This window comes from Rattus norvegicus, chromosome 15, assembly GCF_036323735.1.
Source record: "Rattus norvegicus strain BN/NHsdMcwi chromosome 15, GRCr8, whole genome shotgun sequence".
Classification (NCBI taxonomy): Eukaryota; Metazoa; Chordata; class Mammalia; order Rodentia; family Muridae; genus Rattus; species Rattus norvegicus.
Window position 1 is genome coordinate 51068451 of NC_086033.1, and position 4824 is coordinate 51073274.

Consider the following 4824-nt stretch of genomic DNA (forward strand, 5'->3'; position numbering starts at 1 on the left):
TTGACATTTTAAGTGGAAACCTGAAAAGGACAACCGGGGATATGCGGGGCTGGAGGGAGTTTCGTTCATTATTTTGTTTGTCTGTTTGTTTCTATGCTGTTCCTTTAGGTCAGGGACATGGGGGATCCCTATACATAGGGTAGTCTTGTTTGGGTGGAGATAGTGGTGATGATGCTCATATTCCCCACCTCCATAACACTTAGGCTGAAGGAGTTGGCAGCAGATGGGTATTTGGAACCTTCAACTGCTTATTCAAAACTCTAAGAGAGAGAATGGCAACTCCAAAGCATTGACAACCCGAGAGAAAAAGTGTAGCATACGTCACATCAGCCACTTAAGATTCACATTTATGAATAATACCCAAATTTCTCATCTCTTCAAAGTGACTATTGTAGATGAAAGACACCGGTGGGGAGTTAGGGGCGTGGCATTAGCCTCTGTGCAGTTCATGCTCCAGGGGACATACACCAGAATAAATAAATATTCTATAAATTTGAGAGGGTCAGTTTCTGAAGCCACCAGCAGCTTCAGTCCTGCCACAGGTGAGGTGCTCGTTGGAGTCCTACCCTTTGCCATGCTGGCATCTTTCCCTTGAATTTCTGAGTGAGTGTCTATGTGCATGTGTGTGTGCCCTGTGAACTGTCTGTGGCTTTGACGGTGAAGAGGAAGGGTGGTGTTAGACTTCAGTTGTACCTCTCTCCCAATGCCAGGCATGAGGAATGTGAGGCCCCATAATCTGAAAATATGTGAATACCTCCTTGAATTTGGGGCATTTGCCTTTACAACCAAGGCAAGGAAAAGCCAGTGTAAGAACTTGCTGAAACCAGCCTTCTTTAAGATTTCTTCCTCTGGGTAAAGAGAACATGCTTGTCTGGTCCTGCTCTGGCAGTTTGGGGACAGAATGGAAACAAGCAGACACCCTGCTGCAAGGACCAACCTTACTTTTCAAAGTTATCCCCTGGCTAGAGTTCCCAGAGCCACACTGCCTGTGATTATCTAATACCTTCTGGAGTAAGATCTAATGACCATTGCAAGTCTAGAAGGCCTTTGAGCTAAGAACACTATTTTCAACTTCTGAAAGGATTGTTTTAGCAGGACTTTTAATCCCTTGAGGGGCAGGGATAGGCAGGCAGATCTCTGTGAGTTCAAGGCCAGCCTGGTCTACGTAGGGAGTTCACAGCCAGTACCATCTCAAGAGAAAAAAAGTTAGGCAAAGTGGCACACACTTGTTAATCCCAGCATGGGGAGGCTGAGGCAAAAGCATAAAGAATTCAAGGCAGGCTGCGCTCTAATCCCTACCACAAAAACAAACAAAACCAAACAAACAAAAAACCAGAGACTTCATGGCCTTGTAAGATCTGAAATATTTACAAATTCCCCTTTATAGAAAATTTTGCTGGCCATTGCTGTGTTGGCTTCCCGTTACTACAACAGATTCTGAGACAATCAGAAAAGGTTTCCTTTATCTCACAGCTTTGCAGGTATCCTGTAGTCCTTGGCCCTGTTTGGCCACTGAGGCAGCCCAGTGTAGTAAGAACAAGGACTAACTCAGAACCTGCTTCTCAGCCAAGAGCGCGAGGTGGGGGCACACTCCCCTTCAGGGGCACACCCCCAGTGACTTGAAAACATCCTGTTTAAGCTGCATCTTTCAAGTTCCTTTGCCTCCTGTAACACCAAGTCAGAGGCCTAGCCTCTAACACAGAAGCCCATGGGGAACACGGCAAATTCAAACTCAGCCTGTGCGAATGATCTACAGCTACAAGGGAAACAAGGTACAACATTGTAACTCAGCAAGTAACTGTTTAGTTCCCAGATGGGAAGTAACCACATGGCAGTCCTAAAATATCTGCTTAGATACATTTCACCTCCATATTTCACTTCGCATGCCAATTACTTCCAAGGCTGGTTTGGGGTGTTTGTTTGTTTGTTTTTTGGTTGTTTGTTTTTTGGTTGGTTTGTTGGTGTTGTTTTGCTTTTTTGGCAAATCAGGAAACCTATGCTTCCTCAAATTTAAGAACAATAGTAACAAAAACCCTTTAAGAAGCTCATGCAGAGCTAAGGGGGTTCTGAGTCAGAGAAATCCCTGCTAGGAGGGGGCCTGCAGCTTCCAACAGTTATTGATACCATGTAGAAGACTACCCTGTACTCTGAAGATGGTCATGAGTGAGAGATAGCCAAGGATAAAGCTGCTTTGGGACAGGGATTCCTGTCACCTACTAGCTGGCCAGAAAGCCAGGGAACTGCACCTCTGGAGAGAAGATGCTGGCCTGGGAAGTTGCACGAGCTCCTGACCAAGAGACAGCAGTGAATTCACTCTACCCTATTCCGAGTGGCTGTATTCTAAGCCACTGAGGGCTGTTCTCAGATTTTAGGTACTTCACAGGGAAAAGCAAACCTAGAGCAGCACCCTCCAGGCTATGCACATTTCATCCCTAAAGCTGTGGCTTTAGCTCTACTTCCACCTTAGACATAGGTGATGGAGAAACTGGTGGCTTAAGGATCATGTCATGGCCTGACCATCCTAAGGCAGGTCATTGTTCACTGTTAATGACCCTGTGCACTGCAGCGCAACCAGCCTTAAACAGACACTCATTTTAATGCAGGTCTACATGGAATAGGGTTCCTTATGGAAGTGTGTGTCAGCAAGACACCAAGAAGACAAATGTGTTTGTTTGCCAAGCTTTAAAAAGAACACCACCTCCACTTTGGAGTCCTGAATGGTGACGTGCAATGCAGCAAAACTACCATTACTTAAAGCACTCATGTATTTCAGTGCTCCGTTTTCTCCAGTGCTGCGGTTCCCTCTAGGTCAGTGGTTCTCAGCCTTCATGCTGCGGCCCTTTCTACAGTTCCTCATGTTGTGGTGATGCCCCCAACCCCCCTGAAACCATAAAATTATTTTTGTTGCAGCTTCATAACTGTAATTTTGCAACTGTTATAAACCATAATGTAAATATCTGATGTGCTGATGGTCTTAGGGTGACCCCTATAAAAGGATCCTTCAACCCTCTAAGGGGGTCAGGACCCACCAATTGAGAAACACAGCTCCGTTGGTGAGCAATGTGAGCGGCCTAGGAGAATGCTTTGTGTCTGAGATGTTTTACAGTCAGGGATTACAAAACTAAGGGAGCACCTTTCAATGTATTTTAAGCGATAGATTTAAAAAAAAAAAAAAAACTAAGTTATTGTTTTGGGAAGCATGTGTGTGTCTACTTTCCAGGTTAGGCAGCCTCCTATCACACACTTGGACATGGATGGATGCTGAAAATAAATGTCATCCAGGGAACCAGAGTCCCCGTGCGCTTTTCTTCTTGTGATTTAAATAGTCTTCTCTGTGATGTCTGAATCTTGTTAGAATGACTGGCTGGATTTGAGTCTAAATTCAGCAAACTAAGCTGAATCTACACACTTTGTGTTTGTTATGTCAAACTTGCTGCAAGAATAAACAAGGGTTACAGGCAGCATGTTTTTCAGCCGACAGTATGTCCTATGACGGCCTAACTGAGGCAGCTGCTTATAAGGTCATTGCGGTCTGAAGAGAGTTCAGGTGGTAATGCTCTTGCTTTGCAAGCATAGGACCCGAGTTTGAACCCCAGAAACCTTGTGAAAGTTACACAAGGTGGCCCATGCTTGTACTCCTAGCATGGTGTGCAGACACAGGTAGATCCCTGGGGTTTGATGGCCAGCCCAGCTTGGTGAACTCTAGACCAGTAAGAGGTTCCGCCTCAATAAACAGGGTGGGCAGTATCTGAGGAACAACACAGGAGTTGATCCCTGCCCTTCCCACACATGGGCTCATGTTTGCATTCACACACAAAAGTAAGGTTTCCATTTCAAAGTACCTGTTTACATATAGACAAGAAAAAAGAAATGACTGGGGGCTGGAGAGAGGACTCAGTAGTTAAGAGCATTTGCTGCTTTTGCAAAACACCTGAGTTCACTTTCCAGCACCCACAACTGTCTGTAACTCCAGCTCCAGGGAATCTCATACCCTCCTCTTACCTCCATGGGTACTGCACACGTGTGTGTGTGTGTGTGTGTGTGTGTACATACACTGTCTTCAGTCATACCAGAAGAGGGAATCAAATCCTATTACAGATGTGAGCTACCATGTGGTTGCTGGGAATTGAACTCAGGACCTTTGGAAGAACAGTCAGTGCTCTGAACTGCTGAGCCATCTCTCCAGCTCCCATAATTTTTAAAAAATAACTAATTGTATTGTCAATGAAAATTAAAATGGAATTGTCGAGACCAACCTCGACCAGCAAGGAAGACACGACCAGAGGAGATCTTCTTCAAGCAGTTTATTCAGGAACCTTGATACAATCCTCTACCCCGGGGAACGCCCTACATCAGCTTAAGCACCCAACGCCAACCAACCCCAATGTGCCACGTGGGTCATGCAGACAGGCTGTCACTATGCGGAACCTAGCAGGCCAGGCAGGCATAGCCAAATAAGGACTTGTTTACTACAAGGAGCACTCACGGTCGGGAGGGTGGAAGGTGGAAACCAGAGCCATCGTAGCTCCCTACAGGAATAACATTGATTTGAGCATTTAACATGATATTGGGAGACCATGTTTCACCAGATCTTAGCCACTTGAGAGTGAACCTTTGAACTGACCAACAGTTACGTAAAACATGGTTAATTTGGGCTGGGCGGTATAACAGATCTCTTCTACCAAACTGCATAGACGCTGAGTTAGCCCCCAAAACCTTTTCTGCAAAACAGCTTGACTTTTTCAGCATCAATCATAATTTCTAACAAATAGTGTGATTTTCACTTTTCCTGTCAGCAAAGCTATCAATACAGCCACCATTTTG